The following is a 25,388-nucleotide window of genomic DNA, read 5'->3' as shown; positions in this document are numbered from 1 at the left end:
AATTCCTGCTCGGTAGAATTGTTCTTTAAACTACGATGCTTAAGAATTCAGCCTCTAAAGTAAGTAGGCTTGTTTCACGTAGCTTTCTGTAGTAATGCCTCAATCCTTTAAGAGAGAAAACCCCATGGCGATCACATGCAAGATTACATCATTGATGGGCTGTTTTCGTCTCTTCTGCATTTGTTAAAGAACTTACGAGAAACAACAAATGTTCTGAATATATTATTGCCCCAGCTGCAAGAAGCTAAGCAAAGGAGTGATGAACTTGCCAAGAAAGTTTGACAAAATGTTTTATAAGAACTTCAAGCCTTAAGATACGAAAATGTTTTACCACAGCATTCGAGGATGCAATAGCTCGGGTCTATCTATACTTCACAATCAGGCAATACGTCTGATGAGATTGAGCAAGGCAGTCTAATGCCCTGTCTGTCTTCTGTAAATGGAAATTTAAAAGTATCGACTGAAAACAAATTCAATTAAATAATGCTCTTTGGTTGTGTGAAGGTGATTACAAACTCCGCAAGGAGCGAACAGAAACGCCCCATTGCAGTGTTAAAGATTAGCAGGGTTATTTCATATCTTTTTATAGCATTTTATGTTCTTGATACAGTCATGCCCTGGTAGCCTTAGACTGACTTACTCGTCAAGATAACTTGAGGAAAGAAGTGAATCAAATATTCATACTGACAAAGGGTATGAATTATTGATTGAATTTCAGCAATACTTATTGCACCTTATCAAACTTGCATTACAGTTATCATATTATTATTTGGCAGCGATGCTTCCCTTGAGCTGGAGGATCGCCGTAGTGTTATTAATATCTCTGTGATCGATGTCAATGATTATTGTACTGCTGAATGGAAGTTGTTTGGATCGAAGTATTAAGCAGGTAATTCACACAGACACTATAAAGGATAATTACAGAAGGTTCGATTGTAGATGGAATGTATTGACCCGGACAAAACATTATAAGGGATAGCGTATAGAAATGTATACTGTATGTCCATGTCGTTGTACAATACATGTGCAAGCAAAGAGGTCACACAAAAGTATTCGGATAACTTGTGTTTACTTCGGTGTGAAAAGACTTTTCCAGAAAGTTTCCAACCATAACGTTTATGGCAGCAACATCTTTCTTACCCTTCACAGAACTACATATAAGCCAGTTTGGAAAGGGCTTCTGCAAACCGCAAACACTTTGAATAAGATCTTTATTCCATTGTGGCAATGAAACCTGATGGTTACATTGTGTATTATGATATAAGTTTTTTTTATGTAACAAAGTTAGAAGTGCAGTAAAGTAATAAATCCATAATTTTTACACTTGGCATATACCTTGCAATTCATATGCATAAAAGTTTCTTACTATTGGACAAATGGTGGATCGTTCTTTCAATATTATGTAATAGCACAAATAGTAGATGCTAAAAGAGTATAGCAATATCAAATATTTATCGAAGTGCACTAAATGGAACTGAATTTACAGTCAAAACGGATACGGCTCTAAGTGATGCTTCCTCAAACACCTTTCTTTCCTTGGGGAGGCATACGTTTGAGAACTGGCTTTGGAAATAGGTTGAGACTGGTTTATGTCTTCACACATAGTGATTAGAAATATATTTATCGAAAATAAACCGACAGCGTTCTCTTCGTTTACGCGATAAAGGTAGAAACTCTAGCTAGGTTCTTGTCAGAAGGACACATTGATTTTCAAAGGCGTCACATGTATGGTTCCTTTGAAAATTGCATTAATTTCAAAATAAACGGACTAAAACAATATGAAGTATTTATGAGCTAAAGAGACGTTTTCTGCACAGCATGCAGTTGACCTTTTCTAGAATAGTATCACGAACGGGTTATCAGATTATCTCGCCAGTTATAGGGTTTCCAAAGATTCAGCATGTGACAGTGCTAAACATAGACCAGAATGCGGGGAAAATATGTATTATTGTTGAAAATGTGACCTATAAAGAAATTGGCTGTCGACATTATCCTTTTCATCATGAAGAAATTCAAAGAGTTTCCGGGGGTTCTACTGTTTCCAATACTTAACGTGCAAACCATTTTGAAACTATTCAGTGTGATCTGGATATGTTGTTAGTTTGGTTCAGCAAGATTGTGGTCACATTATGGGTAAATTCCGTGGATCTTGTTGAAAATTTTGGAATTCTTTGTTTTATTGGTGTATATGGTGAAGCATCATATATAGTATTACCCGTGGAGATCCGAGATGGAATTGGAATTCATCAGCCCATGCTTTTCTTAAGATATCTAATGTGATCGGGTGGTCAGGCTCGTTGGCTGGTGTCGTCGTATCAAAACTGCGTAGGTACTCGTGCTGTTGATCATTGGATTATCTGGTCCAGACTCGGATTATCTACATACCACACCATAGAACAGGAATATTTCTGAACAACAGACCAACGATATATATAAATAATATTCGAATTCGTCAAGTCCTTGACCTAAGCTATATTACCAATCAGGATATAGAGCTGTTCGCATTATACTATCATTTTCTGCTCCTTAGGGATAATACAATTTAAGCAGTCCGTCCGGGTGAAACGTTATATTAACCCTATTCTACCGGGTACCCATTTACTGCTATTTGATCAAAATCAGTGATATTCATATTCCTCATGAAACGCCACGGGCTGGACGTGCCCTTAAGTAATAGACGACATCAACCGGTTGTTAGCCTCCACGGTACATCGGCAGGGAATACAGAGAGTGAATGTGGTTTTACGCCGCTTTTAGCAATAGTCCAACAATATAACACCAGGATTGGGCGTCACATATTCTGCCCATGATGGGAATCGAACTTGGGCATTCGGCGTGTCGACCGAACGCTTTAACCACTAGGCTGCCCCACCGGCCTTACATTTTTAAGCATCTCTGTCACGGTAGGTACATATTCAAGCATTCATATGTTAAACTCAAAACACTGTTACATCATCTCGCGTAGATGCTCCGTGGGGACACCGCAACTGTTCTATAATGTATATATTACAGCATCGCTATGCCCTATTCTCAACCGTCTGGCGATCCCCGATGTGGAAAAATTTAATGGATCCCCGTTATCGATTTGTTACATGACAAAAGGCTTCTATACGCTTCTTTAGTCTTTCCAACATATCTATGATTCGTGGTATGTAAACCTTCATAAGAAATAATCACTAAAAGCAGACTATGTGAAAAGAATATTTTTGTGATTTTCAATTAGTTATGAAATTATTTGTTTGAGAACAGATGCATGTAACCTGCCCCACCAGTTTGGCTGAGGTCGTAGCATACATTTTGAAAGGCACGTACAATTAGAGTAAGAGAGTTGGATTTTAAGCCGCTTTCAGCGATATTTCAACAATATATCAGCGATATGACTACGGCGGACACCAGAAATCAGCTTCTCACTTTGTATACACGGGGAGAATCCAGCCCAGGCCTTCGTTGTGACAAACGAGTACATCAGTGAGTGTGTTGTGTTTTACGCCACTTTTAGCAATATTCCAGCAATATCACGACGGGTACATCAAGCATTACCTTCCTACATTGTGTGGGGAATCGCACACGGATCTTCGACGTGACGGGCGGACGCTTCAATCACTAGGTCACCCTGCCGTCCCCGCTTATGTAGATATTTACTAATAATATGAATGCATTCACATTTACACATGTATATTAGTAGTGTTAAAATGAATCATTAAAATAAGTAGGTCCGAAATTCAAGCCCAACTTCAGGGGACGACACCAGGTGTTTATTTAACTGGTACATATGGAAGTGACGGTCGAGTTTACATTAGCTCTTAAGTTCGTCTCACTGTTTTGGTATACCTATCCCATCAGCGTTTTTGCCGAAATGAAAAGAAAGGTTGAATTATTGTAATTTCGCGCTCCTTTTAAAAAAATCAATTTAGATCACGGACACAAAGAATATACTTCAGAAAATGCTCAGGAGAGGAATCAAAAACAAAATGGTTGACGTGTCTCTTGCCAGTTGCACCACAGTTGCATTCTGAATTCGTTTAATTCAGAGTGTGGACGTGATTTCTTGTTTCATAACCTCTTTACAGCACTAATTTACTCTACTACTTTGTCAAACTTTAATAGTCTTATAGAGAAATGTGCGTTCGGGAAATCAAATGATAATATTGAAAAGTTGGCAAAGGTAATATGTTCGAGAAAAATGTTTCACAGCAGCAAAATGGTGCCTTATCCATTTTCATTCGTCATTCGTAGCAGATAAATTCAAAATTAACTTTTTTTAATTCCCCATCGCCGGTATAAACACACGTTGAGCTTGTTTGGATTATGTTCAGAAAAACGTTTGAAACGGCTGCTGCTTTGAAAGGCTGAATTAGTTGGTCTTTGATGTAAACAATAAAGTCTTCAATCTTCTTTGTCCCATGAGAAATGTTATCGATAACCAGTGCAATGTACAACATGACCTTTTTGTTATCGCTGATTGTGATCTTTATTATATTAGTTAAAATGGCACAGCACAGCAACAACCTTCTTCAGCAGTTTTCGAGACTACTACAAATATCGCCGTCAAAATATGGATTATTGACTTTCTTGTGGCGCCGATGCTGTTGCCTGTATTGTTAAGCGCCTTTAAACCTTCATGCTGTACAATGATTGTGAATAGACGACAGAGGAGTTTCAGGAACAGGTTCAGTCTGTTTAGGATATATTGGGGCGGTGGCGGTAGCCTAGTGGTTAAAGCGTTCGTCCCTCGCGCCGAAGATCCGGGTTCGACTCCTTACAGGAGTACAATGCATGAAGCTCGTCATATTGCTGGAATATTGCTAAATAAAACTCATCCACTCTCTTTTTAGGATATGTCAGAGTGAGTGAAAGAGTTTTGGGTCTGAATTTCACCTCTCTGGGTAGTAGGGAAAGGACTTTGGGTTCAAAGCTGCTTTAGACAAATTTTGAATATTTACACAGCGACACAGCCATGCAACTAGTACAAACTAGGACATTCCCTCGGTCATTGGATTTGAATCTCAACGGCACATCGGATTATCAATCTCATGTCACCGGGGATCATACATCTCTTTCAACCATCCTTACGAGTTACCCATTCACGGTTTGGTGGATTGGGACACATTGTAACACTAATTTTTCTGTACGTTGCTGTACCCGCAACCAAGTGCTTCCAGGTAGTCTGGACACCATCGGGTCATATACCGACGGATTTGTGGGTTCTTTGGTGCATATGGTTGTGTAATGTACAATATGGTTGTGTAATGTACAATATGGTTGTGTAATGTACACTATGGTTGTGTAATGTACACTATGGTTGTGTAATGTACACTATGGTTGTGTAATGTACAATATGGGTTGTGACAACAATAAAAGAGACTGCACATAAAGTTTAGCACCCGGTCACAGGTGGGCTAGATCCGTACACCTCCAGCTCGCTGAATCACTAGCCCGGTGCCTTAGGCAGCTCGCTCACCATGATTCTGGTGTATGTGCGACGTCTCATTATGTTGATCATCATGATTGTTGTTGACTCAGTTACGAGATGGTATGTCCTCTGTTAGGTTATCCATCACGAATACACAGTGCAGCAGACCCTAACGTATAACGTATTGTGGTGGTGTGTGATCCTGTGCATAGACCTCCGATAAGTAATCGGTTACGTTGGACGAGGAGATTCCTTGGATGGGTGACGCTGTGTGACAGATTGCATTGACTCATGACAGCTTGTCGGACTTCTCTCCTGCCCCAGAACGAAGCACATATGATACAACTTATATCAGTATAGCATACCATGGCATATAACGTATACCAATATGAATATTATGAATATTGTGTATGAAATGTGTACTCAAGATGGTTATTATATGTTTTCGTCCTTATTGATATTGTAACATTTTCAAAACAAGAACTCGCATACACAAAAAATTTGTTATTCTAATGTTATAATAAACAGACCTCAAGACATTCATTTCAGACATTTATGCATAAATTCTTTCTTTTTAGTGATTGAGACGTCTCAGCTTCAGTCAAATCTTCGAACAAATTTAATGGCTGTGAAATAGATCACGGAAGCGTAGACTACAAACTGTTATATGAATATAAACGCATCGTGCACAGAGCACTATTCTTTCAACATACTGGCAAAACACCACAAAGACGCATTTCTGGGCCTTTATTAGGATTGTGGCTCCGATGAAAAGGTCAGTCATTGATTTTTATGGTAGCCGAGTCAATTATGAAATTAGAATTCACCACAGTTGCCTATTTTTGTGTCATCTGGATCAAGAATAATATGCAGGTGACAAAAAGATAGCCCTGACGAACATAAATTAGGAGTTATTGTATAGACGTATTGCTAATCTGATTACTTGCTGGCACATATCACTTGTGACCGTTACAGCGGACACACAAAAGACACTAGAAGGGTACATTGACATATATATATATATAGATGACGGATGTACAGGGATTGAGACCTGGCCTAGATATATTGCTTTGTGAGGGATTATTTTCGCGTTGTTTTTGTAAATCCCATTTTGTTCAATCCAACCAACATGGAGGATTGTTTTGTCAATTTTATGTACAGTGGAATCAACTAAGGGACGCAACTCAACCCATCCAGTTCTGATGACTTCTTTTAATGTAACAGTTGCATTTTGAAGCTGGTATGATGAAGAGGAATCCTTTTTTTATGGATAGACAACTTCTTTATTGCAGTGAATGCGGTGCAGATCCTAACATGACGATTTGCTTGATAACGGTGTTAGGATCTACACCGAACCGTCGCATCCACTGCACCGAAGGAGTCCTCTACACATAAAAGCGGTTCCTCTTCAGTTCGGATTTGATGAGTTATACAACATGTCACCAATGCAAGACACATACATGTTACAAGTAATCCTTGACGATTAAGTGGAAACGCGTAGGAGAAAAATTGTGTTGTGTCATTAAAATGTGTATTTCCTTAAATTACATTAATGTATGTGTGTGTGTGTGTGTGTGTGTGCGAGCGCCTGTGTGTAGATGGGTAGGGAGGTGTGCGTGCGTGCGTGCGTGCGTGCGTGCGTGCGTGCATTTCCGCTCTGTACCATTCAACTGACGTTGGTCTAAAAAGTATCTCCGAAACGTTGTATAACCAAAAAAAATGAAGTCCATGTCCCCTAAAAACGTTACCTCATGTCCGTCACTTGTACATGGCCTACTAAGGCCCCAGCAACACCAACAACGACAACTACAGCAATAACAGTTGATGCCAGACGATTATTCATTATGCTACGTACATGTACATACATTTGTACACAGGTGCATATGTAACAGACTAACACGGCGCCCTCTCGTGTACGGTGAAGGATGTGTTGTTCGGCATGAACTCACAAAAACAAGTTCCGACAGCAGAATGAAGTTCATTATGTGCAGATTAGTCGGTTTCCAGTTTTGACTTAGAGCTGCTTAGTGTTGAAGATTACTTGATGGCGAGCGATAGACTGTTCCAGAAAACATATGGGAAGGAAAACATGTGTTGTTAAACGTAGTTAAATACAGTTAAGGCTATGATTAGCATTTAGCTGTTGGCTAACCTGAAGCATCTAGATAGTACATTCTCGCTAAACTTGAATATCTTAAACACATTGCTAGATGATTTTCAAGTTCATCTCTTTGACCCTCGCCAAGAACGGTAATCAGTGGAGGCGAATGAAAGAGAACATAACGTGGAAGGGTTGATCATTTTGCTGATTATTGGGCAGCTGTATTGGGTACTGACCTTGATCTGCTATCAAATCATATGGCATACAAATGTATTTCCGAGTACACAATACAGAAGTCAAGTCGGGACAGCACAATTGATCTAATTGCTTTTGTAACCTCCGATGTCAACAGGTGGCGTTGCTCCTCGCATAAAAGGAGCCTGTTCTGCATCTTTATTTGGTTTTAAATGAAAGGCTGAAAACTACAGTACTCATACTATAGCACTGAGAGATATGATGACAGAGCTTACATTAAGATTAATTCTATCTACAAATGAATTCTTCACTTGGTTATTCGTTTTTAATTTGTTTATTATGATCCAGTGGAATGTTGAGGACTGACTGGTATAACGATTACTGAAAAAGGATATCATCAGGATCGCTGTGGTAATTTGCTGCATAATGGCTGATTGACCCAGCCAACACAGACCTATTGTCTTTACGGTAAACAACATTGGACCAAGAACAGATCTTTGGGGAAATCACATACAACTTTCTTTAAACCTGATATTACATCATTTATAAGAAGCAATTGAGTTCCTGTTGCTCAAGCCTGTACCAAGTTAATACTTTGTCGTCCTGACCAAATCCTATTTCGAAGCTGCTCGCGATAATAGCCCTATGGATATCGAAAGACGGGGACAAAATAAAGAGAATAGTTGTAGCCGAGAAAAGTTGCCCTCGGAGCTCGAGTTAAATCGGTGACAGTTATAGCAGCCTGCCGTCTGTGAGTTTCTGGGGTGTCGGCCCAGTCCCACACTGAAGCTTGTGACGCACACGTGAAACACACGGTACTGTCGCGACAGTCAAACCTAGCAGCGAAAGGGAACCCGGTGCGATGGGATGGTAACTTAGGATGACATTAATCGTTTTTACAGTCTACAATCAGCTTAGGTTGCACAATTAATATGCTTCTGTGTGTTCTTTTTACAAGCTGTGTCTCGTCAAGTGAAGTGACCTTGTTCGAAATCTACATCTGTTAACGTTACAGAAAAGGGTACCAGGTACGATAGTAAATTAATTAAATTGTGTGTACAAGCAGCTCCGGTTTTATGTTCTTTTATGTCCTATTTAAAGGCAGCACATATGGTGCCACCTTGTTCGAGTGTATTTGTTCAATCTATTCCTCTGTTAAGATAAAATGGCAGCGAAAGGGTACCCGGTACGGCGAGGTAGTAAATTAATCTAACGATTTACAAGCAGCTCAAGTTAACTACTCCCCACGCAGCGCGGAGAATAAAAATCGAATTTGCACTGATTCATTGAACGAGATGACAAATTTAGCCATCACTGGTGATTGGAATTAAGCACACAATAAATGGATTTGATAAATGAATGGCGCTTATTATTTAAGGGTAATCATGTAACAAACAAAGCTGTGAATGTTGTTCATTTACACGCGGCGCACTTCATACAGAGTATTACATAGGGCAGGTTAACAGGGTGTTTCAAAGGAAAACATGGTTCTGTTTTCTCTCTGTAGTGAAAGAAACCAGATCTTTAGAATAATTGGTGTGTTCCCTTAATCTTGGCAATGAAAGAAAATCTCCAAAGTCATTATACAGTATTGCGTCCGGTATGGTTGAATTGCAGTTCCCAGTATATTTGTTTCTATTTTTTAATCAGCAACATATTCGTGTATGGAGGAGTTATCAATGTCGAAGACCACTTCTGGCTTCCCTCTGAGGCTGTGATGAAGTCGAAATGCGGTTCCAAGAAGAGTTTCACAAATCCTGACCTGTCTTTTCAGTCACATTTCCAACACACATTGGAGATAAAAAAAAGCATTATGGATGCATATTTTGTTCTTTACAGTGCTGGGATTATTCCCTTTTATTATGGCGTCATTAGACAAAAATCACCTTTAAGTGAGTGAGTTCGTTTTATCCCGCATTTGGCAGTATTCCGGCAATATCACGACAGGGGGACACCAGAAATGGACTTCATGAATTACACTCATGTAGGGAAACGAACCCGGGTCTTCAGTCGAACGAACGAACGTTTTAGCCACAAGGCCACCTCACCACCCTTCATCTTTAAGAGTCGTGTACATTTAATTTGGTTTTGAAATTCTGTGCAGACAGTCGCCTGTCAGAAAAGTATGTTCACTCTGTAATTATGATGTGAGTCATTGTTATATATGCCCCCAACTCCCTACCCCACCCCTTTCCATGACTGTACCAATACATAGGGATTAGACGCACAACAGAATGTAGTTAATGATGGTCAGGCATTACTAAATCACGCCCGTGCGTTAGCATCTGTCAGCTAAGCAGGTCAACGTGTCCGCGCGGTTCGTCTTTGTGTCGTGAATACAAATCAATGAGAAAAATTGACGTTTCTCTTGTGAATGTTTTCTTGTGCCACCTGTGCCAGGTGTAACATGACTGATTATTGTTTCGTGAATATTCATCGAAATATATCCAGAGTCACATTTCCACAGATTTGCGATACAAGTATCAGTGCAGTCATCGTCAACAGACCCTATATTTCTTACATCTCAGAGTATTGTCACTGTTGACTGTCACTGTTAACGGTCATAAAATAGCCAAAATAGATGGGATGGGATTAGGTAGAAATTGAATAGATACAACCATCTTTCAAGTATCTGCAGAAACGTCTCAACGATCTAGGCTGCCTTGTTCATGTAAACAACAGCGCAAAAAATCAATGTTCCTACAGAAAAACATCTGGAAATCTCTTCACAGTACGTCGTCTGCTGTTCAAATCTTGCGCTGAAAGCCGTTGATATTTTGGCAGCTGTTTAATTATTTGCTGTCATTAAGAATGTATTCTGTACAAACTTATCTACAGTTTCTGCAACGAATATTACTGACGCATTTACCAAAAATGTGCTTCATTAATGCTACGGATTTGGGGAAGCGTCCGTCCTAAAGATGAACGGCACGTCTCGTACCGATTCTACTTACCGTAATATATCATGTGCATTTCACCTTTTACCAACTTTGGAACTGAGAGTGTTTTCAGCACAAGTAATAAGCCAATACAATGTACAGTGTTACGATTTGTCGTGCGGATGAAGCGTTCACGCGAATAATTTAATCTGAATACATCCTGAACGCCCTTAAACAATGCAAGATAATAGAAAGCAAACCTTTTAACCACTGGGTTACTCATCGTCCTATGGGTAAAGGGTTCGCTCGTCAGGCCGAAGACGGGGGTTCGATCCCCATACCGGTACAAGGTATGGTGTCCATCTGTGGTTTTGATCGCTGTTTGTTGCAGCAATATTGCTGAAAACGGCCCAAAAGCACTCTAACACAAGTACTGGACCGTACATTACCCATGCAGTTCCACGTAAGATTACTTTTTCAATGCTAAAAATGAAATGAGAAGAATACACTCTTCAAAAAAGAAACGCAAAACCCAAATATCAATGAAAATTTGGTGTTATTCAAGGACATGTAGATCAGCGGAAAACAAAGATACATGAATGAGATTTTGTAGGGCAATGCATTGCTATCTTGTCCATCTTGTCCATATGAGAATATGGACAAGTCATCACAGTCATTACGGCTGTTCACCGGGTGGTGTTGAAGTCAGTACCCCGTGTGACCACCCCAGCTGCTTCCACTGCCTGACACCTCCTGGGTACAGATCGAATCAGTCGTTGGATGTTTTGTTGTGGAATCCTTCTCCATTCCTCCTGCAGCATGTGGGGCAGCTGTTGAAGATTCTGTGGTGGATTATGACGTCGACGTACCAGACTATCGATCTGATCCCAAAGGTGTTCGATTGGGTTTAGATCCTGGAATCTGGAGGACCAGGGGAGGGTATTAATGTTGTTATTGGCCAGGTAGTCCACGGTGGTACGTGCTATGTGGGGCCTGGCGTTGTACTGTTGGCAGAGCTGCCTTTGAGCGTCAACAAGATGACGGAAGTTCGGGGTGTGTGTGTTGGGGGGAGGGGGGGGGCAGAATCTGGTCGATGTATCGATTGGCCGTCAGACTGCCTTGGACATGCACAAGTCCCTATCTGCGAGTGTTTGAGATATCACCCCACACCATAACACTCTCTTCACTAAATCTGTCCACCTATCTGATGCTGTTCGGAGCAAAACGTTCATGACGTCGTCTGTAGACACGGTCTCTACCATCACGTCACCGAAGCAGATAACGACATTCATCGCTAAACCATATGCTCCTCCAGTTTGCCATGTTCGACGTTGATGTCCTCGTGTCAAGGAGGCTGAAACTTTTGGACGTTTGGCACATATTCCTACTTTTTGGAGACGGTTCCTGATTGTCTGATGGGACACCCTTCGGGCTCCAAACTGTCCTTGTGCTGTGTCCCGGGTGGTACGATGGCGGTCGCGTAGGTGGGTCACCCGGATGTACCGATCTTGGGCAGGTGTGGTGACTCTAGGTCTTCCTGATCTTCGACGGCCATTTGTTTGGTTGACGAAATCGATCCCACAATAGTTATTGTGCTGGGATGAACATTGAAGATCCTTGCCACCTCACTCTTTGATTCGCCAGCTTGCTGTCGTCCAATTGCCTGATTTCGGTCAGCAGCCTTGAGACGTCCCTTTTTAGTACAGTACTTGCAAAGATCGTGGATGAAATTGTGAGATTAATTTGAGTCTTATATGGTCACATACTGTACTCATGCTTTGCACGTGAGAAACAGTCATTGTGCCTGATATTCGTGCCGCATGACATCCACGCATATCCTGACAATCCTGTTTGATAAAATCGTTCAAAATCATTTTTGGTTGCGTTTGGTCAAGCATGATCTTCTAAAACATTCCAAAAACAACGTGCAGCCGTGAAAAATGTTTGAGTTTACATATGTGTACAAAATTGTAAGTATCATTTTTTAATTTCATTTTGCTCTTCTTTTTTTTTTGGAGAGTGTATTTTGCTGCGCCATACATTGTTTCCCGATAAAGAAAAGATGGAATTAACGATACAATATATTTGTTCGCATGACTAATAGAGTCGAACTGACACACGAGGATGCTCTTGCGTGATGTTGGCTGGTTTTAACGGTAACACCTGTTTCAAGAATATTAATAACACATGAAACATTTGTATTTCTAATACACATGATTAAAGAAAATATAAACCTACTGTATATCCCTTCCAACCGCAATGATAGCGTACTATATCATTTAGTACTTGTACTTTTTTAAATGTACGGCTTTTAACCTATAGTGTTATCAATTCAACACTGGTTTGTGTGCACTAACATCACTGTTGTTTAAAATGAAGCCCTATTTTACCGAAAATGGGGGCTAATTTCAAGTTTGAGTTGGAATAAGCATCTTGCTAGTGCTTCACTACAGGCCATAAAAAGTTTTATTCTGTGTAATGTTAAATCAATACATCATCAAGTATTTTTAAAGATATTTGACCCAAAGGTTGTGCCCATCCTTTATAGGAAGTATGGGAATTAAATAATATTAAGGAAACAGAATCTGTTCATTTATTGGTTTTGTTATATCCGTGAAGTCCAAAGTGTAGCTTTCCCTGCATCCTTCTGGCAGAATTTGAATCTAGATTAAATTGAATGTGATTATATTCTGAGTTCAAGACAGCTTTTATTGTAGAAACTTATTTAATATCACTAAACCTTGACAAGTTTAAAAGGGCTTTGGCACGTTCGCGTTGTATTTCTCATTCTTTAAGCATCGAATCGGAAGGTATTATAATATTCCAAGAAATCAAATGGTCTGTAAACTCTGTAACAATGCTAATATCGAAAATATATTTCATTTTCTACTTGTATGTAACGCTTACAGTACTGTTAGAAAACAGTTTATACCACATAGCTATTTCGTAAAACAGTTCATAAGTTTAACCTCCTTTTGCCCAATGCTAATGCTGAAATGATGAAACGCGCTGCAAGGTTTTACTAGGTGCGAGCAAATATTAAGCTCTGTCGTCTATGATGGCCTATACTAATACTGTACCATGGCCTATACTAATGTTGAAATTATGAAAAGTACTGCAATGTTTGTGCTATTTTCGGGCAAATACTGAAACTCTGTTGATCAGTGTTGTATGTTTACTAATGTTGTTTACTAATTATGAATTGTGTTGCGACTAAACTGTGGACACACGATCAATGTACCTTGGGCCGATGGCCTCCATGTGCCCTTTACCGATAAAATAGGACGGATGTGCAGATTTGTCGACTAAAGATTCATGCACACAACCGTTGTACTTTATGCTAACTTATATCATCAACGACAACTTCACGTTAGACGAGGCGTTTGTTCTATATGTTACTCATATCTTTTAGCTGATGTGCTATTATCTCAAATAATGTCCACCATGGGACTGCGGGGTAGCCTAGTGGTTAAAGCGTCCGCTCGTTACGCCCGAGACCTTGGTCCCATTTCCCACATGGGTTAAGGTGTGGAGCTCATTTCCGGTGTGCCCAACAGTGATATTTGCTGGAATAGAGGCCATACCGATACTAGGTATTGCTGGTCCAGTTACATTATCTGACAACTAAAGCCACAGGTGGGGCGAGATACGACCACCTTGTCGTGAGTAGTTGCTACACTCATTATTGGACAATGGTGATTCATCAGCACATCCTCACAGAATTATAGAATCATGAGTGATGCTTTCAGGAGATATTTCTTTAAGTTGTGTTTGCAGAAAGAAATAGAAAGTGTTAAGTGAACGGAACGAAAGGGACAAAGTAACACAGGTGTATAATCGTGTATGTAAACGACATTACAGAGTCACATGGACTCAACAATGGTAAGAACGGTGGCTGAGAGGGTTAGAGCGCTGACGTAACGTTCTGGCGATTAGACTTCCAAGGATTATATAGCCTAACGGACTAAACTCTGTATTTTAGGAGGAAATGTAATTTCAGATATTGCATGTGTTTCTACTTCAGCATCAATGTTCCAATCATACTGAGGATCTTTATATACCTAAAGTCACTCATAGTGTCTAGCCACGTTATTTCTGTTACATTGTAAGATTGTTTAGCTTTTGTCTCAAGTCTTGTGTAACTAACAACTCAACACAGATACACTTCCGAGGAATAGGAACTATGGAATACTGTTCATGCCCTTCGTGCGTGTGTGCGTGCGTGCGTTTGTCAATTTGGTGCTTCTTTCAATTTATTGATAGTACGGCCGTCGACCCAAGTGAGTTTAGTTTTTTGGCCGGACTCAGCAATATTCCAGCTATATGGCGCTGGTCTGTAAGTAATTGAGCCTGGACAAACCGGCCAATGATCAACACCATGAGCATCGACCTATGCAATTGGGATAAAATGACATTTGTCAACCAAGTCAACAAGCCTGACCACCAGACCCCGTCAGTCGCCTCTAACAACAACCAGTTTGCTGGAGATAAATTCTATTGAGTCCAGAGATAAATGTATCTTACTTACATTTATGGTACAGACAAACCAAGGCACAAAAGGAGGGCCGGGACTCTAACCAACTATGATAGATTCTTGCGTGCCCAAGGGGCATAATTCTCATTTGCAAATTGTATCGCAGTTCATTGTGTCTTATTTTGCACTGTTGAAAGCCCTTTGAATGTCTGACACAACATTAAAGCAAATCCCAGTATGTATCATTTCTTGACATTTTCAACATTCCAAACCTGTCACCAAGTGATGATACACAAAATAATTCACACGGATTCCGGGGTTCGAACCCAAGGTCAGCAAATCACGGCATCGTCTAGGCACGCACATCTACATAAGACAGCGAGTTCTTGCTCTTTGGACTCGGGGGCCAAGATTCATCAGTGGAAATAGTCTGCTAAAGTCAAACATGAAAATGTCATCTTCTGAAAACATCTTATAATAGTTCTCCGACTGACGTATTCAACGTCTCCGATCGAAAATACACTGGAAGCGCAATGATCTTCCCCAGAGATGAATGAACATCATCTCCATGGACAGGTCCGACTGACAACACGTTTCATCAGTGTCTCCAACTCATGCTGTGCGTAAATATTGACACAGTAATGACATTTTCCCTCTTCTCAGGGGAGCACATCTCAAACAAATGCCAGCGATGATCAGCGGGAAAATAACCTGTAAAACGTTTAGCATGAAATGTCCAGACACCATCCATGGATTTACATCTTCCTACTCGATGACTCGTCAGGCTTAACAACCAAGGCTCACGCTTGTCCAAGAGGTTTAAATGATGTTTTATGCAAGTGTGGACGTCTAACGCAAACGCATTTAAGTATGGTTTTAGTTGGAACCCTTTTGGTGTGATGCCCAACAACCAGCACCAGACAGTCATCTAGTGCAAGGCTTGTCATGGACAGTGACATTTCCCTAACGTGAATATTTGTGAAAAAATCTAGTTTGTATTCCAAATAGACACGATGCTGAGATCAACTCATTGAAATCGATAGATACAAATGATTGTCTTGAAAGACGATTCAGGGAACCCCCTGAAAATGAAAACGCAACACAGGGGGAGTATTCAGCAAGTATCGGCAGAGAGAGTCTGTGACCGGAGTCTGTAAGGTGAGTGTATACAGGCCATGCACTCCCTTGCTGTCTGTATTAACAGTACTGGTTACATCTGGAAAACCTCTTAGTTTACAGACGCTGTACCTGTTCTGACGGTAACATACTGACTGTAACATACTGACTGTAACATCCCAGCGTTCTATCCAAAAACAAATAGACTTGGAATGTTGATCTGTGCGATCAACAAAAACATTGTTCCTGACACGACGATTGAGTTCGATGTTGAACAGATCGGACAGCCTTTCCCTAAAAAAAAAACATTTCACAAGGTTACCTCAATAAATATCAATCTTTTTTTACGTTTCAACGATACTATTATCAGAAACGAGTGAAGTGTAATTATGCGTGTGTATGTTTTATAATAGTTTTAAATCACAGTTACAATCATATACAAGAAGAAAACTCTCTGTTATCAGTAAACGCATTCTTAGTGTAAATATACAGAGCGTCCACCCAGAAAGGGTCATTCCATAACATGGCAGTTGTTGGACCCTGTCTGGCGCTCAGCATTGAATGGACTGGTCATACTGAAATGAGAGAGAGAGAAAGAGAGAGAGAGAGAGAAAGAGAGAGAGAGAGAGAGAAAGTGGGAAAGAGAGAGAGAGAAAGTGGGAAAGAGAGAAAGAGGGAGAGATGAGGACGGTTACGTTCTCAGACTTCATTCCCACAATGCAATAGTGGAATGTCGCTTGACTAGTCAGCTTCATCTAGACGTTCTGATCAAAAGTTACGTTAGTACAAGAAATGCGACGTACATATTGCCCCATGTCGTTTACGTTAACACTGATTAACTACAATAACGTAAACTACTCGGGCGCAAGCATCCTCGTGTTTTTACGATAAGAGTTCAGGGCGAAAGTGTGATTTATCACACTATACTATATCACACTATACACTATACTGTCTTTCTTAAGTACGACGTTAAACCACAGTTCACCTCACCACCTATGTTATGAGCAATCGTCCAAAAGTGTTTACTGTGTGCGTAATTAGAATGTCTCTTAAATCACCAACTAACAGTCCATAGTTATTGTCCACATAATTGTCCACCTCATTGTCCGCGCCAATGTCCTTGAAATTGCCGCCGTTAATGTAAACATCATTGCCAAACATCCTTCTGCAATTCAGCACATTTAGTTGCGGTGGATGAAACCACTGAACCCTCTGCCCAACTGTATAGGTTTAGTAGAGGTCACGAGAGGTTGCACAATTAATTAATTAACAGGTCAGCGAAGGCGTCTTTCTACAGACGCATTGAACAGGAACTGAACCTTTGGCGAAGAATCATCCTGAATGCATCTGTCTAAATGTCCCCGTATCATTGTAACTGTCACGCACAACACGCCTCTGATGTAAGTCACCACGCTGTGGTGGTACATGAAACACGCCTCAATATTGTTAACCATGTCTGTCAGAGTATATTTATCCGCATTACTGAGATTTGCCATGGCTGTTGAACCCCATGTCAGGGACACAGGCCTTATTGCGGATCTGTTCTGTGTAGTGAGGTGGGCTGTTTTCGGTAACTACATTCCATGGAATCTCATCAATTTAGGAACAATCGTCAGCATCCCCAGCGACCCAACCGTGACCTGATGAATCAGCATCTTAACTCGATGTGTAACTATCTCGTACAATGCCAAGGTTGCTGGCGAAAAAGATGGCATTGTTTTTCTGGCATCGATTATTAGAGCCTTTGATCTTTGCAAATCCTGAACGCATGCGTCGTACATGACACATCTTGGTTAATATGATCACTACATTCGCAAGGTTGGTTAGTTTATCTGTTTACATGGTCCGCTACGTGACAGCAGGTTCTAATGTGAGTGAAAACCCGCAGCTGTCGAGTTATGACGGCATGCAATCAACTATGTTACTAATCCTGGCCATCTAATCCATCTAATCCATCTAATCGCCATTATCGACCAGTCTCTGTTACTGGGAACCTATTTACTGAAACCAAGAATCCTTACTAGGATCCCGTCTTACACCAATATTTGTTGCTGGGGAACAGGAGTTACTCGGGACCTATCCTAGTACGGAATGCTCAATGAGGTCGCTTCTTACGACAGCTTCTGTTACCTATCCTAATCTGGAATCCTTATGGAGAACGCCTCTTAAAACCAGCATCTGTGGCTTATCCTTATCCGGAATCCTAAAGAAGGTCGCTTCTTTCCACCGGCATCTGTTGTTGGGGGCCAGTCTTAATTAACCCGCAGTCCCCAAGGGGGTCTCCTCTTAGGACCAGCATCTGTAACTAATCTCACCCTGGAACCCTCAAGGGTGGTCGCCTCTGCTGCACCCACTGCTGGAACCTGGCCTTTCCGGAATCCTCTTACAACCGACAACTTTCGCCCAGAATCCTCAAGGAGGTCGCCTCTTCCGACCAGCATCTGTTGCCTATCAATATGCGGAATCCTAAAGGATGTCGTCCCTTATAACACCATCTGTTACCTGCCCTAATCCGGAATCCTCAAGCAGGTGGCCTCTTATCACCAGTACCTGTTACTGGGGACCACTCTTAATTAACCCGCAGCACCCAAGGGGGGTGTCCTTTTAGGATCAGCATCTGTTACTAATCTCAACCTGGAACCCTCAAGTGGGTTGCCTTTGCTACACCTGCTGCTGGAGATCTGCTGCTGCTAATTTTTCCAGAATCTTCCTACGACCGACATATATTACTTGAGACCTATTCTAACCCAGAATCCTCATGTAATTGCCTCTTACAGCCAGCATCTGTTATTAGGGATTCATCCTAACCCTTAATCACCAAGAAGATCGAATCTTGCCAATAATGGACGTTGCTGAGAGCCCATCCTACCCATTAATCCTAACGAAGATAGCAGTGAACGACCAATACGTGTTACTGGTTACCCATCCTAACCCTAAGCCTTACGAAGATCGCATTTAACGACCAAGACACGTTGCTGAGGACTCGTATTAACCAGGAGGATCCTCTCGTGTCATACTCGGGGAAAATAGAGTGGATTCTTTTCAAAGTTATTTCATATCAGTATCGAAAGTGGTTTATGTCTTTTATGCAGTAGTAGATGAACTGCAATTGGTTTCATGGATCAGGATCGGTTATGCCATGAAACACGTCTCAAGAGTTTAAATCCCAGATTGGCAACGACAATGGCCAGAGAGACCAGTACTTCTGCTCGTTGCTTCCACTAAAATAGTGGTCATGTACGATCTGTTCGGGTCTTCATGGTGAGCTGAATTGCCGCGATATGAAATAAATGCTGTTCGGGTATATTGATTAAAATCTTTTAGACAGAAACTGGAGTATGAACCTTTGAACTGCATGTCGCTATTAATCAAAGCCAGAAATACCTCTGTGGTGCGGTGGAAAAAGTGGAAGGTCGGCGGTTCGATGCCCTGACGCGTCATCACAAAAGACTCTCGGCATTAAGTGTGCGGAAACTACTCCTCTTTGAAATCAGCATTATGAATATGAGTAGGGTGCCATTGTTGTTTGGTATCTCAGTGGGCTAGCACAACGAACCCGCCAAGAAACAGAACCGATACAAATACATACACATGGATGGTAGCTAATTTTTAATTGCTATAATCTTGATCGCGCTGTTAAACCCAATTTAATATCAACTGCAACGGTACGACTGGTGGGCGTTCGATGTCGGTGTACAATCCGATTATAAATTTCCTTTTATGTCTTGGTGGAAGTTCAGTCAATTCAAATGATCGTTTTTACGACTATTACATGCATGTTTGACCTTCCGAGCACATTAAGCGCATATCTGTCGCAACTCTAGCATTTATGAATATTTATCTTATTAAATGTCCAATATTATTTCACGGTACTGACATTCATTGAATTAGAATTACATTGATTTCGCTTTCTTGATTTGCGACAGTGAGTTATTTCATGATTAGCTTCACTCGTGGACATCTGTATGGACACAACGGGGTGTCAGTAAATAACCTTCTTGTCACTTCCTTGTTTTTTAAAATCTACCCGTGAAGACCCGAGTTAAGACCCGAGTTGGCAGCAACCCATGCTTGTCGTAAGATGCGACTATCAGGTGATCAGGCTCGCTGACATGGTTGACACATGTCATCGGTTCCAAGTTGCGTAGTTTGATGCTCGTGCTGTTCATCACTTGATGATCTGGTCCATACTCCAGATCATATATATACACACCATCGCCATATAGTTAGAATAATGTAGATCGCGGCGTTAAACAACAAGCCGACCAACCAATCGTTTAAAATGATATTAAGTATATCCGAGATTTCATAGAAATTCCTGTTCATATATTATATTTTAGGTAATTTTCAACCATCACACGTGGTTGATCTAAACCAGCCAATTCAGTTTATGAATGTGAATAATAAATATGTGTATAAAGTCGGCCACATAAAATTGTTTATTGTTCAAGATCGCAGCCTTCAATAAACTAGAGGAAGTAAATAATCTTCCTTGCTCAGACAATCCTGTATTTGACACCAGTGAGCAGCAATGCAATTGAGATGCGGTGACATGCATGGACCAGCTTTGCGAGTGAGACAAGATGATAATCTACAGCCAATAATAAGCATGATTGGTGAAGACTATTTCCAACCCGGATTTCCAAGGGTCTGCCTCGCGGTGTAAACTGTCTAATAGACGCTCAGACCTGATCAGTGTTGGATGTTTGAGTTTTGGCTAAATTATATATATATAGCCATCACCAGACAGAGATAATAGTTTGCTGTATCTCTGCATTATATAAATCGTTATATATATAACATATAACATATATGCATTATGTGTTTTTTCAACAATCTGAACAAATTCAAATTCTTTTCCAAGTGTTTTTTTTTCAGGATAATGTATTATCAGTCTCATTCACCCTTGCTTTTATTATCACACTCAAACCTTCATTCATTCTTACACTATCGCACATTCACGTATGCTTCTTCAAGCAGAGAAAACACACAACATGACGCCCGTTTCACCGTCGATTCCAACGAGTACAGTTTATAACACTGGTAAAATGTCATGTTAATCGGGTATTACTCAAGAATTCTAGATCGTAAAAGGTCACAGGAGGAGTTTTATCTTAGTGACTAGACCATACAACACCCACAATTAAGTGTCTCTGAAGGATTATAATCATGTCCTACTCAAGAAATCGACATAGTCAAACGTCACAGGATTAACTTTGTTTCATTGACTAGACTACCCAGCACCACGAGATAACTGTCCGTGTAATGATGATAGTAAGGTATTATTTTTTAAAAAATCTACATCGTAAAACGTAACAAGATGGGATCTATTTGAACGTCTAGACTATTTTTTGTTCCACCGAATGGCGATTTCAACCAGGTAATAATCATCTGGTACACTCAAACACTGTGTTTGTAAGCAGTTAGTCGGGTCCTCACGGAACCAGTATACCAATCCCATGCGGCCGTTTTTCATTTAATATGTTTCATCTGTCAGAACAATTTCAGTCTCCGATAATGCTTTGAGATAATACCGTGACAAGTAGCCATTTCTACAAGACTTCAATAATTGTCCCTGTGTTTACACTGCTGGTGATTCCATGGCAAGACGACATCGGCTTCCTGTTCCGACAAGCTAAGTATCTGAATCACTGGCAGCTAATATATCTCATGTGAGGAGGCAGTAGCTGATTAGTTGTGTGTGTATATCGCCTCATCACTGTCTCCTGCTTGAATTATTAAGGGTTTGAAAACACCTTATTATACACGATGTGTCATGGTGTAAGTGTCGGGTCAAGAAGTTGTGTATCAAAGGTTGTTTCTGATCATGGTGCTGGTATTCATCCATACGTCCTGTCTTATTCAAATGCTATTAAGGATCTGTTGAATAAACAAATGCTTTAACATTGCGTTAGTTTGACAATGTGGTTCACACTTGCTGAAAGGTGAAGATATAGAACTTGACCAGACACAGCGTTACAGTTTGATACTGTATCGGAACAGAGTTTTGCAACTGATACTGAAGATACAAGTATCGGATGAAGCAGTGACTGGTTTCTCCTGATATTGGTTTCTAGTCGCAGATTTAATATACGTATTTTCCGAACCTGTCAGTACAAGAATTTTCAGTGATCTATCACGCTATTAAAAAATTATGTCACGTGGTTCCGTAATGTCGTCATGACGACTTAATCGGATTTTTTTGCGTGTTTGTTGTTCAATGCCGTACTCGACAGTATTCCAGCGATTTGAAAGTAATCGAGCTTTGACAAGAAACTCCAGAGATCAACATCATGAGCATCGATTTATGCAATTGGTATGACATCATGTGTCAACCAAGTCACCGAACCTGATCATCCGATCCCGTTAGGCGCCTCCAAGGACAAGCATTGACTGTTGGAGACCAGTTCTAAACCGGATCTTAAAGAGTCTTGACTTGGTACTTTTGGATCTCGAAAGTGAACCACGTACATTTTGACACTGCTTTATGTTATGTAATATCAGAGACAACTGATAAATGGGAACTCTCAAACACTTAACAGCATGGGCATTTAAAAAAGACAGGCGTTCTTATTTAAGTTGTGGTGAAAAACAGATCGAAACAATGACGGAATTTCTATTTAATTGACATTTTTTAATCAGACTGGTATTTTATACCGGAACATCTTCCTCAATTTCGCAAATACATTGCAATGGAAATAATCTTTTTATCGAACGTATTCATACTTTGAGCAAACGGAGACAGCGTGTTCCGGATAAATAGTTTTGTAGCGTGACTGTGAAATAGCACTCAATCCATTACGAGATCTGTTATTGGATGGTTCAACGTTCCTGGTGATAAAAAAAATCTTCAAAAACTAAAACTAACTACAGATCGCCTGTAGTCTACTACAGATGCTGTTACGTTACTACAGATGCTGTTACGTGTTTAAATGGAATTGGAAACAAACGAATAGCGTAATGGTTCAGATGTTTACTGCAACGAGTTAAATGCACGGATAAGCCTACCTCTCCAGAGTATGTTTATCTTCGTTTTTCCACGATGAGGTAAAGCACGACTGAATTCAAAAGGGTCTGCGAAGTTATTGAATTAAACTATTTGGAAATAGTTCCAAGTTGTCAATATAAATTAAGGACATATTATCCTTAAGACAGAGAGACGCTTTACATCTGTATCTTCAAACATTACGTTTTACATTATTTCACTTTAGAATGAGGGAGTGAAGATTTTAGATAACTCCGGGCTAGAGCTGATCTCCCGTAACCCATGTCAGTGGCGACTAAACGGATTATGTATCCAGGCAGTTCATTGTGTATTCAGACATGATATGTTTAAAACATGTCACCGTATTCGAACTATCCGACTGAATGCTTCGAATGTATTTATGATTCACTATCAAATAGGGTTGAAGTCAGGTATTGACGAAAGCGTAAGCGTGTCGTGACCACCCGGTGTCAGCTGTATTGTCCTGTATACAGAACGTTTTACACAGCGAATACATGTACACATATGTTGTCTAGGTTGTTACTTTGTTTTATGCGAAGTGCCGACTTAGATCGAATCTTTAAAGCATCACTTTTCCGTATTTTGTGAGATTATCAGGGCCTGTTGATTATTGGTTTTAATTCGAGATTCGTTCTGATTATCATCAGTTTGCAACCATGTTCGAGTTCAGCCACAGATAAGTGTCTACAACTAACGTCATGTTCATCTAACACCTACGTTGATTTGGCACGATGAGATTAGCTGCTCCAGTCTCCACATTTGAAATACTTTTCAAGTCACCCAATTAGTTTTTTAATAACCCCTAACTGTTTGAAAAATAATCTTCCGGTGACAGCTCTTATAAAATTGACGCAACACACTTTGCTGACTTCCGTTTACCAGTTGCTGCATGGGCCTGTCAATATTTACTCTCTGCCACGGAACCCATCAGTATCAAAGATAATCTAATTCGTAAAAACTAGTTCCGCGTATAGCCTTACACGCTTTTATGCATCATCACCATGCCGGTGATTAATCATGTCACGGTACCAACATTGTAGTGATAAAGGAAAATCTGCATTGATGGATTTTGAAATCATCGATATATTATCGTTTGAATATTCTAATAGTTCTTTGAAATCCTAGCTACGTAATTAAATAACGAACAACTGAACTGGACATTCCTTCATCAAGGAATTTTAGGTTCAGATGTTTGAACGTCAGCAGACGTCCGTTAACGTCATATGATCGTTATGAAAAGTCGTAATCGTTATAAAAATGAATGTCGTCGGACCTCAGTCCTCTGATTACATTTGAATGGCTTATGTAATCGGAGAAACAATTATTAACAAGCACACGGGATCTGGACAGATATGGCATTGTTTTAAAGATGACATTATTTACTTGTTAGGTGATCTCTTTGTTTGACAGATGACGTTATTGTTTGTCTGATGACGTCATTGTTTGACTGATAACGGCATTACTTGTCAGATGACGGCATTATTTGTCACACAACGTCATTGTTTGTGACATCACGTTATTTAGATTATGTCATTGTTTGTTAGATAAAGTCACTGTTACCACATGAGGTTATTGCTTGTGAGATGACGTTATAGTTTATCAGGTAATGTCATTGTTTGTCAGGTAACGTTATAGTTGGTCAGCTGACGTTATTGATTATCAGATAATGTCAATGTTTCTCAGATAGCGTCGTTTATGTCAAATGATGTCATTATTTGTCAAATGACGTCATTGTTTGGGTATATCAGATTGCTCCTGAATGTATGTTAATAATCACGTCATGAATGGTCAAAATGAGCTCGGAGATGTTGTCCTCAAATGGTTTATGTTCCTTTTGTGCATGATAGTCATAACCGAATCGTTACTCTCTGGCATTGGATGTGTAGACTTGTTCATATGGTATGTTTACAGGTCCACATCGTATGGCACGGGAAATGTTTGCATATTTTAGGCAAGTTGTGTGAGAGATATTGTGAGTGAGTTTAGTTTTACACCGCCTTTAGCGATATTGAAGCAGTATCACGTGGTCTTCACGTATTATACCCATGTGGGGAATCGAACCCGGTTCTTTAGCGTGACGAGCAAACGCTTAAACCACCAGGCTTCTATAGACCTTAGAGTATTACGTTTGCGATACTTATCACACGCGTCTAAACCAATATATTCTATCTGTTGGAATCTGCATGAGAAATGAAACACATGAT

At 40.3% G+C, this 25,388-nt stretch overlaps 1 protein-coding gene across 2 annotated transcripts in view; it reads left to right on the top strand.

Moving 5' to 3' along the window:
• The window catches only part of LOC137268111 (cholecystokinin receptor type A-like), a 114,499-nt gene that overhangs the window by 1,420 nt on the left and 87,691 nt on the right, over positions 1-25,388 (top strand). The gene's annotated exons all lie outside the window — the stretch shown is intronic.

Source organism: Haliotis asinina, chromosome 16 (assembly GCF_037392515.1).
Source record: "Haliotis asinina isolate JCU_RB_2024 chromosome 16, JCU_Hal_asi_v2, whole genome shotgun sequence".
Classification (NCBI taxonomy): Eukaryota; Metazoa; Mollusca; class Gastropoda; order Lepetellida; family Haliotidae; genus Haliotis; species Haliotis asinina.
This window is presented reverse-complemented; position numbering and strand designations above follow the sequence as displayed.